This window comes from Scylla paramamosain, unplaced genomic scaffold (genome assembly GCF_035594125.1).
Source record: "Scylla paramamosain isolate STU-SP2022 unplaced genomic scaffold, ASM3559412v1 Contig16, whole genome shotgun sequence".
Classification (NCBI taxonomy): domain Eukaryota; kingdom Metazoa; phylum Arthropoda; class Malacostraca; order Decapoda; family Portunidae; genus Scylla; species Scylla paramamosain.
In genome coordinates, this window is record NW_026973681.1 from 579,449 (window position 1) to 592,500 (window position 13,052).

The following is a 13,052-nucleotide window of genomic DNA, read 5'->3' on the forward strand; positions in this document are numbered from 1 at the left end:
AACCACACCTTATCATAATTATAACACAACCTCACCTAACCATATGTAGCGTTACCTAACCTCATGCAAGCTCACATAATCTCAGCTCACCTCACCTAACCTCACCTTACCTCAACTTAACCAAATATAACGTAACTTAACATAACTTTACCTAACCTCACCTAATTTCAGCTAACCTCACCTAACCTTAATTAAACTAACCTAACTACATCTTACCTCATTTAACTTCACCTAACCTCATATAACTTCACCTAACATCACCTAACCTCTCATAACCCTCATCCCATACCACACGTAACCACACCCAGAATTACCTAACTTCACCTAACCTCTCCTAACCTGTCCTAACCTCATCTATCCTCATGTAAGGATACATAAACTCTAAAAAATTCTAAACCTTACCTAATCACCCTAAGCACACCTAACTTATGCTCACCTAACCTTAACTAATCTAAACATACCTAATATCACCTAACCACACCTAACCTCACCTAAACATACCTAATCTCACCTAACCACAACTAACCTTACCTAAGTACATCTAACCTCACCTAAGCACACATAACTTAAAGCAAACTCGCCTAAACTCACCTATGAACACTTAACCTTACCTTACATCACCTACACTTGCCTAACCTCATTAAACCTAAACCTCACCTAGCAGGAAAACTAGCCTTACCTAAGCACACCTAAACACACCTAACCTCACATAACCTAAACTAACCTGACCTAATCTCATATTACAACAGCATTCCACACCTAACCTCACCTAGTTTTACCTAGCCTGACCTAAGCTCACCTAATCTCATGAAACTTCACCTAACCAGACCTACCCCCACTTAACCTAACTAAATCTCTCCTAACCACACATAATCACACATATCCACTGCTAACAACCTCTCTTAACCTCTCTTAACCAAACATGACCTCATTTAACATAACATAAACCCTACTAACCACAAGTTACAACAACTAACCTCACCTAACCACACCAAACAACAATTAACCTCACTTAACCTCAACAAACAGCTAATAACCAGACCTATACATATCTAACTTCACCTAAACTTACCTATCCTCTCCTAACCTCACATAACCTTACCTAAGCATGCCTAACCTCATATAACTTACCTTACCTAGCATCACTTAACCTCTCCTAACCTCACATAACCAAACATAATGTCACCTAAGTCACCTAACCATTCCTAATCACAACTGACATCACCAAATCACATCTAATCACATCTAGCCTAACCTAACATCACCTATCTTTCCCTAACCTCACCTAACCATACCTAAACACACTTAAACTTTATATAACCACATATAATGTCACCTAACCTCGCCTAACCTCACCTAATCTTAAAATAAGCTCACCTAACCTCAGTTAACCTTACCGAATCTAACTAACCTAACCTAACTTCAACTAACCTCACCTAATCACACCTATCCTCTAAAAAATTCACTAGCCTCACCTAACCTTTCCTAACGTCTCCTATCCTCAGCTAACCTACCCTAACCTCACCTGACCCCACCTAACCTCATATTACCACACCTAATCTCATCTAACAGCACCTAACCTCACCTAAACTCTCCTAACCTTACATAACTTCTAACCAAACCTAATTTACCTAATCGCAGCTAACGTAACATAACCACTCCCAACCAAACTTAAACTCATATAACCTCACCTAACCACACCTAACATCACCAAACCTCACTCAGAGTCACCTGATCACACCTAACCGCACCTAATCTCACCTAACCTCAATTAACCTCACCTAACCTCACTGAACCTAACTTCAGCTATTATCACTTAACATCACTTAACATCACCTAACATTAATTCACAAACCTCACAAGCTCACATAACCTTAGCTAAAATCACATAACTTCACCTATCCTTCACTAACCACATCTAACCACATCTAACCTCACATAACTTTACCTAATAACATCTAACCTCACCTAATCTTACCTAACCTTACCCAACCTAATGTAGCTTCACCTCACCACACATAGTGTGACTTAACCTTTCCTAACCTCACCTAACCTCACCTAACCATACCTAAAGTCACCTAACCTCATCTATCATAAAATGACCTCACTTAACCTTACCTAACCTCACCTAACTTTAACAAATCTCACTTAACCTCACCTAACTATACATAACATTACCTAACCTTACATAACCACACCTAACCTCATTAAACTTCACCTATCCTCAATAACAACACATAATCTCACCAAACATCACCTAAATACAACAAACCTCACCTAAACTACCCTAAGTCACCTAATCTCACCTAATCAAATCTAACATCACATATCTCAAATAACCACACCAAGTTACACCCAACCTCACCTAAACTCACCTACCTCACCTAAACTTACCTAATTTTAGCTACCCTTACCTAAAGTCACATAATCACAGGTAACCACACCATCTAACATCACCTGAATATGCATAAAACATTTTAACCTCACCTAACCTCAGCAAATATCATCTAACCTCACCTAATCTTACCTAACCTTGCTCAACCTCTTCTAACCTTACCTAACCCCACCTTAACATTACCTAACCTCATCTTATTTCACTTGATCTTACCTAAAATCACATAAGATCACCTATTCTCAACTAACCACACCTAACCTCACTTAACCTCACCTAATTATACCTAACGTTACCTAATCTCACCTAATTTTACCTATCATCACCGAACATCACCCCCTTTCCCAATATCACTTAAGTACACCTAAACTCATACAACTTCACCTAAGCACACTTAACCTCACCTAACCTCACAAAACTTCAACTCACTACATCGAACTTCACTTAACATCACCTTACCATACCAACTGACACTTAACCTCACATACCCTTACCTAACCACCAAACCTCACATAACTTCACCTAACCACACCTTAACTCCCCTAATCTCTTCTAAGCACACTTAACTCCACCTATCTAAACAAAACCTAAAGTAACCTCACTTAACCTCACTTAACCACGCCTAACCTCATCTAACCTTTCTTAATCACATCTAACCACACCTAAACTCACATAACCACACCTAACGACACCTAACCTCACCTAACTTCTCCTAACCTTACCTAACCTAACCTAAATTTACCTAAGTCACCTAACCGCACCTAATCTCACCTAACCTCACTTAACCACACATAACCATACCTAACCTCACATAGCCATACCTAGAATCACCTAACCTAACATAACCTTACTTACCTCTACTAACCTCTACTAACCTTACCTAACTTAACCTAAATTTACCTAAGTCACCTAACCTCATGTAACATAACCCAATCAAACCTAACATTAACTAATCACACCTAACCACATCTAACCTTACATAACCTCACCTAACCTCAACTAACCTCACTTAACACCTAACCTCATCTAACCTCACTTAACCTCTCTTAAACTCTCTTAATCACACCTAACTTCCTCTAACCTCACCTAACCACATCTAAAATATAACTAAACTTACCTAACCTCACCTATCATCTAAACGCTCTTAACCTCACCTATCCTCACTTAACCTCTCCTATCCTCACCTAACCTTACCTAAGCACACCTAACCTCACCTAACAGTACCTATTCCTACCTAATCTCACATAAACACACCTAACATCACCTGACCTCATTTAACCACAGCTGACCTCATTTAACCTGGTAGATTTTAACGCTTAACAAAGTATGCCTAACCTCACCTTACCTCACATAACCTCTCTTAACATAACTAAACCTAACCTAAACTTACCTAAATCACCTAACTTACTCTAATCTCACCTAATCTCATATAATAACACCTATATATACCTAATGTTACCTAACCTCACATAAACAAACATCATCTCACTTAACCTAACCTAAACTCAGCTAAACTCACCAAAACACCTGTTTCTAACCTCACCTAACCACACCTAACCATACCTAGCCTCATTTAGCCATACATAACGTCACTAACTCACTTATCCTCAACTAACCTCTACTAATATTACAAAACCTCACCGAACCTTACCTAACGTCATTTAACCTCACCAAACCTCACCTAATTTTACCTAACCTCAACTAACCTCACCATACCTCACCTAACAAACCTAATTTCATCTAACCTCATGTAACCTCACTTAACCTTATCTAACCTCATGTATCCTACCGTAATCTATCCTCAAGTATCCTAACGTAACTAACTACACTTAATCTCATCTAACTATACCTAACCTCATTTAACCTTAACTAACCATTCCTAACCTCACAAAATTTCCTAACTACACCTAACCTCATCTAACCTCACCTAACCATACTTCACGACATCTAATTTCACATAACCAAACTTATTAAAATCTAACCTGTCCTAACATCACCTAACCTTAGCTAAGAAAACATAACTTCACCTAACCTCACTTAATCCTTCTAAGCATAACTTATATCACCTAACCTCAATTAACCTCACCTCAGCACACCTAACCACACCTAACACCACCTAACCTCACCTAACCATACATAACCTCACCTAACCTCACATAAACACACCTAACCTCAACAAATAACACCTATTCTAACCTAACTTTACCTAACCTCTCATAATCGCACCTAACTTCACCTAACCTCACCTAACAACACCTAAGCACACCTAACCTAACATAACCTTACCTAATCACACCTAACCTCATCTATCCTCATATTACCTCACTTCACTTCATCTAACCACACCTAACCTCAATTTACCTCGACTAACCTACTTTAACTTCACCTAAGCACACCTAACCTCGCCTATCCTCACATTACCTCACTTCACTTCATCTAACCACACTTAACCTCAATTTACCCCAACTAACCTCTTTTAGCAACACCTAATCATAATCAACCTCATCTAACTTCACCTACCCACACCTAAACACAACTGACCTCAACTAACCTCACCAATCATCTTCTAAACATACCTAACCTCACCTATCCCAACATAACCTCTCCTAAACTCACCAAAATTCGAATAAGCACACCTAACCTCACCTAACATCACCTACCCTCACATAAAAACACATAACCTCAATTAACCTCATTTAACAATATCAAACCTTTCCTAATCTCTTGTAACCTCACCTAAATTAAACAAACCTAACATAACCTAAGCTAAATACACCTAACTTCACCTATCCTAACATAAACTCTTCTAACATCAACTAATTAAAAAAAAAGCACACCTAACCTCACCTAACTTCACCTAACCATATATAACCTCATATAACTGCATCTAACATCACCTGATCTCACCTAACCTCTGTAAACTCACTTAATCTCACATAAGTATGCCAAACCTCACTTAACATCATGCAGCATCTCCTAACCTCACCTAACCTAACCTAACTTCACATAACCTCACATAACCTTAACAAATTTCACCTAATATCCCTTAACTTCAAGTAACTTCTTAGTTAATTATTCCTAACCTCACCTAACCATACCTAATATCACCTAACCTCACTTACCCTCACCAAACATCTACTAAACTCATCTAACCTCACTGAACCTTACCTAAGGTCACATAATCCCACCTAACCTAACCTAACCTTACTTATCCTAACTTAACCTCATTTATCCTCACCTAACCATATCTAACCTGACCAAACCTCACCTAACAACACCTAACCTTATATAACCTCATATAATCTAATTTAACCTCATTTAATTTCACCTATCCTCTCCTATCCACACTTAACAATATAACCTCACATCACCTAACCTAACCACATCTAACCTCACCTAACTTACCTAACCATACCAAACCTCACCTAACCTCACATAACCATATAACCATATTAACCAAATCAAATCTCACTTAACCACACTAAATTTCACCTAACCTCACCTATCTTCACCATACTTCCCATAAACTCCCATAAACTTTCATAACCTCAGCTGAATTTACATACCCACCTAATCTCACATATCCTCTCATAAACACACCTGATCACCTATTCTCACCTAACCTCTCCTAACCTCACCCAACCTCGAATAAGCTCACATAATCTCACCTAGATTCATCTAACGCTTCTTAACCTCACCTAACCTCATCTTAACATAACCTCACTTAAATTCATTGTACCATACATAACATTACCTAACCTCTTCTAATTTCACCTAACATTAAGTAACCTTAACTAACCTATCCTAAGTCACCTAACCTCACAAAATATTATGTATCTTATCTCACCTAACCTGAACTAATCACAACTAGCCACACATAACCACATGTAAACTCACATAACCACACATAACCTTATTTATCATCACCTAACCTTAAATAATCTCACCCAACCTCATATAACCACACCAAACATTACCTAACCTCACTTAACTATACCTAACCTCACCTAACCTCACCTACATTACCTCACTAACGTTACCTAACCTCCCATAATTTCACCTAACCACACCTAACTTCACTTAACCTCACCTAACCTTATCTAAGCACACTTAACCTCACCTAACATCACCTAAGTAAAGCTAACCATAAATAACCTCACCTAACCTCACCTAAACACACTTTACTTCACATAACATCACTTACCCTTACATAACATCACTAATACACACCTAACCTCATAAAACCTCCCCTAAGCACAGCTAACCTCACCTAAACTCACATAACTTCACCTAGCCTTAGCAAACCTCACCTAACCTCACCTTTCTACATCTATCCACATCTAACCTCATCTATCATCATCAAACCTCAACTAGCTTTATTATACATCTCCTAACCTTACCTAGCCTCACCTAACCTCACCGAATCCCATATAGCTTCACCTAACTACACTTAACCTCACCTAACATCAACTAACCTCAACTGAACTCTCCTAACCATACCTAATCACACTTAACACCAACCAACAACATCAAACACAACTAACCTCACGTAACCTCTTCTAACCACACTTAACAACATATAATATGACCAAACATTACATAACCTCTCATAACCTCACCTAACCTCACCTAACCATGCCTAACCTCACCTAACCTAATCTAATCTTACATAACCACGTCTAACCTCACCTAACGTAAAATATCCTCACCTAAATCACCTAATCTCACATAATCACACTTAACCTCTCCTAATGACACTAACACTTATCTAATCTCACCTAACCTCACTTAAAAACACCTAATCTCTCTTAACCTCACCTAACCTCAGCTAACCTCACCTAATCTTATCTAACAAATCATAAATTTATCTAACCTCACCTAATGACACCTAACCATACCTAACCACACCTAACCTCAGCTAACCTTATTTAATGTCACCTAACCTCACCTACCCTCAGCTAATCTTAGCTAACCTCACCTAACTTCACTTATCTTACCGAACCTTACCGAACCTAACCTACCCTAACCTAACCTATCTACACATAGCTTGACCGAATAACACCTATTAACACCTAACCTCACATAACCTTATCTAACCTCACCTAACCTCTCCTAATGTCTCCTAGCCTCACCTAAACTCACTTAACCTCACCTAACCTTACCTAACCATAACTAACATCATGTAAACTAACCTATCCACACCTAACCTAAGTTAACCTCACCTAACCTCATCTAACCACACCTCATCTAACATCACATAACCTCTCCTAACCACACCTAATCACACCTAACACCATCTAACTATACCTAACAAAACCTAACCTCAACTAACCTCACCTATCCTCACCTAACCTCTCTTAACAACCACTAACCACACCTAACCTCATCTAACCTTACCTTTTCTAATCTCACCTAGCCTCACCTAACATCACCTAATTTACATTACTTCTATTAATCACACCTAACCTCACCTAACCTTATGTAACCACACCTAATCTCACCTATCCTCACTTAACCACCCATAATCTAACCTAACCTAATCTCAACTAACCTCACCTAACCTAACAAAACATCACCTAACAATTAACCTCACTTAACCACACATAACCTCACCTAACCTCTCTTAACGTCATTTAAACTCACATAACCTCACCTAAGTCACCTAACCTCACTTAATCATACCTGGCAATATCTAACCTCACCTAAACTAACCTAACCTTACCTAGCTACAACTTACCACACATACCTAATGTAACCCCTCCTAACCATTCTTAACCTTACCTAACCTTAGCTAATATTACCTAACCTCATATTCCCCCATTCAACATTAGCTAACCTCATCTTAACTCACTTAACCTCAGCTAACATGACCTAACCTCACATTATCCCACTGAACATTACCTAAAATCATCTTAACTCATGAAACCTTATGTAACCTCACATAACCTCACCCATCCTGAAGTTACCACAGTTAAGCTCACCTGACCTCACCTAACCACAACTAAACTCACCTAACCTCACGAAATTTCACCAATCATAACAAAACCACACCAAGCATCACCTAATAACTTCTAGTCTCACCTAACCACACCAAACCTCTCCTAACCACACCTAACCACACCTGACATCACTTAACTTAACTTATTGTTAATCTGTCACTGGAACTGTAAAAACACCCTTGAAAACCTGCGTCAGTTCAACTAGAGCCTTTTAAAAGTGTGTTTCTCCTGTCAGTAATGCAAAAATGTTGTTAATCTATCACTGCAACTGTAAAAACACCCTTGAAAGCCTGCATCACTTCAACTAGAGCTTTTTAAAAGCGTGTTTCTCCTGTCAGTAATGCAGAAATGTTGTTAATATGTCACTACAACTGTAAATACACCCTTGAAAACCTGCGTCACTTCAACTAGAGTCTTTTAAAAGCGTGTTTCTCCTGTCAATAATGCAGAAATGTTGTTAATCTGTCACCGTTCACACACAACAGCACAACAGCAAGTGTAACAGCAAGCTGAGTCTATGCAGTCTAGTTATGTTAGGTTAACTTAAGACAGGTTAGAGCACTAGTATCGACGTGGGGTCCCCGGCTAGCTGGCGTCTGGCAGGTCTGCATTGCCAGATGTGTATTTTTCTTGCAGTGTTACCAGGTCAGGTGAGGATACTACTCTCTCTCTCTCTCTCTCTCTCTCTCTCTCTCTCTCTCTCTCTCTCTCTCTCTCTCTCTCTCTCTCTCTCTCTCTCTCTCTCTCTCATTATAGCTGTTGTGTTTATGCATGTATTTGAGAGAGAGAGAGAGAGAGAGAGAGAGAGAGAGAGAGAGAGAGAGAGAGAGAGGCATTATGTGTGGAGTTGAATATATTTGAAAGCAGATTTGTGCATTTTTATAGCTCAATTCTGTGTTTACTTCATTGAGTTTTACAAGTAGAGATGTTGTTTTTGAAAGCGTTACCTTTTTCATACTTGATACCTAAGAGATGGGATGTTGTGAAACGGAGGAAATGTTCACAATTTTGGGGTGTTCAATATTAAACACATAAAGCCTGCAGGTGATGAGGAATTCATGAGATCATTTAACGTTTTGGGATCAATTCCATCCTCTTTAAGTTTACTTATTACCTTATTCATAGTTTGAGTGTGCTGCAAAGCCAAAAGGTCTTGCAAATGTTCAGTGAAATCTTTAATAACTACAGAAGGGAGCAACTTCTCCTCTCTCAGTGCTAAAAGCCTTGTAACAATTTCATGGGTCCAGTTGATATTTAAATGTGATGAAGCACATTCGTTTCCTTCGTCAGTTATCATTTCCACACCAGCTTCACTCTGCATACAAATCCTAATCTCTGGATCAGGTAAGGAATCATCACAAACTTTAAATTTCCCCCTCACTCTATTAAGATGGCAATTATAAAATAATGCGTGATGTGAACGAATGTGTCTTAGTAGATACTTTACAGATTTGTATGATCTAGAACAGCCATCAATTTCACATCCAATTCTATATCCTGGTTCTGAGGAGTGTACATTTGTGTAATGATTTGACAAATTAAAAAAATGTTCTGGTTTTAAAGCACCACGACCTGCATGCAAAAAACTTGCTATCAACTTTCATAATGCTAAATACAAAATGTATGCATAAGTAAATTATGAAGAGATAAAACACAAACTTTCACACTGTTGTCCACCACCACTTACTGCAATACAGGACCTTGCAAACTTTTTATTCTTATAAGTTTTTTTTTTTTTTGTTAATGGGATAACCAAACAGGACTAGCAATGGTGGTATTATATTGCTTTGGAGGACATCATCAGATCCCTTTCTGCAACTGGAAAATAAATACATTTCAATAGTTTACTTTGGTATAGTCCTACACATTTTTGCATTGCACCATCAATTCTGCCTTCCTCATAATGGTCTGTCTTTGTAAATAAATTATATACCTGGTTTCATTCGTGGCCGGAACGATGGCTAAAGCACATTTCAACGAAGGACATTTGGTCAATGGACATTTAATCAAACTTTCAAAATCATAATTACGTGTGTGTGTGTGTGTGTGTGTGTGTGTGTGTGTGTGTGTGTGTGTGTAATTCACCTTCTGGTCGCCTGCTGGTCTCTCGACACAGCCAGCTTTTCCCCTACGTCCCTAGCTCAGAGCTAATATGGTATCGATCTTTCCTACGGTATCTACGTAATGATACGTGAGTGTGTGTGTGTGTGTGTTTTGAATTGAGTGAGACAGGGACGGAGGGGGGGTTTGGTGGTGGGGGTAAAACTGTCAGATTTGACCTTGACAGTGAAAACGAAGGGAAGGCAAGGAGGGTAGGAGGGGGTGAGGGGAGGAAAGGGGAGAGGAGGAGGTAGGGGAGAGATAGGGGAGGGGAGGAGGTTGGGGAGAGATAAGGGAGGATGGGGTAGGGGTGGTTTGAGCTTCCAACGGTTGACCGTGAAAAAATATTATTATCCTTATTATTCCTATTATTATATTATTCTTATATATATATATATATATATATATATATATATATATATATATATATATATATATATATATATATATATATATATATATATATATATATATATATATATATATATATATATATATATATATATATATATATATATATATATATATATATATATATATATATGACATTCTTATTATTGTCTCAAATCTCCTCATGACTTCACACACACACACACACACACATACACACACACCACTAAATACAATACCACTGCCTCTTGTTCTGGTATTAATTAATCAGATATGTACAACCGCTATGTTGTCGTTGTTGTTATAGTGTTGTAGTGATTAATAATATAACTCGTAGAGGTTGTTCTTAAAATTGTCTTTTTTGTCTGTCTGTCTGTCTGTCTTAAATGTCTCTGTCTCTGTGTTTAGTTACAGTGTTAGAAGGTTTAATATAACTCAAAGAGGTTGTTATGTATATAATTATAGGGTGGTTAATAACTGGAACAGGTTAAGTAGACATGTGGTTAGTGGTGAAACATTAGATAGTTTAAAAAAAGGGCTAGATGAGAGCATGGATAGGGAGGATAGATGGGATGGGTAGGCGTTGGATTGCTCCAATGGTGTGGATAGAGGAGCTGCCTTGTGTAGGCCATCACTTAACCTCTTGCAGTCTCCTCACTTCTTATGTTCTTATAACCACCACCACAACCACAGCCACAACCACCACCACCACCACTACTACGAGCCCCTTAACCTCTTCGGCATGGCCAGTCAAAACGCGCGCCGGCGCCATATCCGGGATTTCCGCGCCTGCGGCAAACTTTGAACTCTACCACCAACATTCATCAAAACTAAATATAATCATAACATACTAAGTATGGGCATATCTGGAATGGTTCCATTGTGCCTTACACACCAATATTCAGTCTAAAACAAACTGCAGTTTATATTTTACCTACTAGTTTTCGTGAGAGGATGGTGATGGTGGAGTGGTGTAAACGTGCTCCTCTTCCTCAGACTGATATAATATACGAGTGTTGAAAGACTGAGTCAAATGTGTCTTCTGCAGCTGGTGGCGGTGATGGTGGTGGTGGTGGTGGTGGTGGTGAAGGATGAGGGAGCGGGGGAGATGGAGGAGGAGGTGATTGTGAAGGAGAAGGCGGTGCGGGTGGTGGTGAGGGTGATGGTGAGGGATGAGGGAGCGGGTGAGATGGAGGAGGGGGTGACTGTGAAGGAGAAGATGGTGGGGGTGGTGAGGGTGACTGGTGAGGGGAAGGAACGCTGGGTGATGATGGGAGAGAAGGAAGCTGGCAAGAAAAAATAGCAGGAACAGGTGAAGATGAGCGGGGGTGGGAGTGGTGGAAAGGTGAGAAAGGTTGATGATATAGAGAGGGAGGTGGTACGGAAGGCTGGTGAGGTTGAGAGGGTTCAGATGGGGGTGTATGGGGTGACTGGTCTCTATCGCACACGATCACCGCGCGAAATGTAATCCGTGACTTACAGTATGATGCAGTGCAGTGGCGTGATCACAGGATGTGTCAACATAAGACACTTGCCACTTGTTTTATTTATTGTATGATTTATTTATCATTCTTTTCTTCATTCTCATTTTACTATGACATGATCATTATTTTATATTTGTCCATTTTTCATATTTTCATCTCGGTATGAGCGAGGTGTTTGAATGTTGGTGTGATAAATTACTGCAGCGGCTGAGAGAGAGAGAGAGAGAGAGAGAGAGAGAGAGAGAGAGAGAGAGAGAGAGAGAGAGAGAGAGAGAGAGAGAGAGAGTGAGAGAGAGAGAGAGAAAGAGAGTTTTGTTATCGAAGTTTTTCTTTGTTTTCCTCTTCTTCCTCCTCCTCTTCCTCCTGCTCCTCCTCTTCCGTATCTTTCAGTTTCTCTTCCTCCTCCTCCTCCTCCTGTTCTCTCTCTCCTATTCGTGTTGTTCCTTTTGTTCCTGTTGTTTGCCCCTTTCTTCCCTCTGTCGCTCCTCCTTGTTCACCCTCCATTCATTGTTAGGTTTTCTGTCACATTTCATAAATAAGGCTTCTTCTCTCACTTCTACCACTTCAGTGTGGCATCTAGTACTGCCGCACATTACAAAACACTACGTCTAAAGAGAATATTCGCCTAAAACTACCCAAATATCTGCAGTATTAAGAATAAAGAGGAATAATTCATTGTTGTTTAGT

At 39.2% G+C, this 13,052-nt stretch overlaps 1 long non-coding RNA gene across 2 annotated transcripts in view; it reads right to left on the reverse strand.

The window, feature by feature from the left end:
• Positions 1 to 8,977, reverse strand: part of LOC135097291 (uncharacterized) — a 47,902-nt gene extending 38,925 nt beyond the window's left edge. For both annotated transcript variants that reach the window (XR_010265571.1, XR_010265570.1), the window contains exon 1: positions 8,954 to 8,977. This is a non-coding gene — a long non-coding RNA (uncharacterized LOC135097291). The remainder of the gene's footprint in view (positions 1 to 8,953) is intronic.
• Positions 8,978 to 13,052: the final 4,075 nt, after the last annotated feature.